Consider the following 482-nt stretch of genomic DNA (forward strand, 5'->3'; position numbering starts at 1 on the left):
GTGGCAGACAAAAAAAATGAAAAAAAATAAGGGATTGTAAGCTGACAAGGTCCTTGCAATCTGTGAGGCCAACCAAGGGTGGCCTCAGCTAAAATAATTTTTTTTAAATAAAATTAAATTAAAATAAAATAAATAAAAATGAAATCTTGCCATCTGCAACAACATGGATCGTTCTAGAGGGTATTAAACAAACAAAACAGAAACAAATTCATAGATATAGAGAGCATTTTGATGGTTGCCAGATGGGAGGGTTATTGGGAGGATAAGTGAAAAGGGGAAAGGGATTAAGAACTACACATTGGTAGTTACAAAATAGTCATGGGAATGTAAAGTATAGCATAAGGGACATAGTCAATAATATTGTAATATCTATGTATGATGTCAAATGGTACTACATTTATCAGGGTGATCTCTTCGTAAGTTATATAACTGTCTAATCGCTTTGTCGCACACCTGAAACTAATATAATATTGTATGCCAAC

Source organism: Pteropus alecto, unplaced genomic scaffold, assembly GCF_000325575.1.
Source record: "Pteropus alecto unplaced genomic scaffold, ASM32557v1 scaffold88, whole genome shotgun sequence".
Classification (NCBI taxonomy): Eukaryota; Metazoa; Chordata; class Mammalia; order Chiroptera; family Pteropodidae; genus Pteropus; species Pteropus alecto.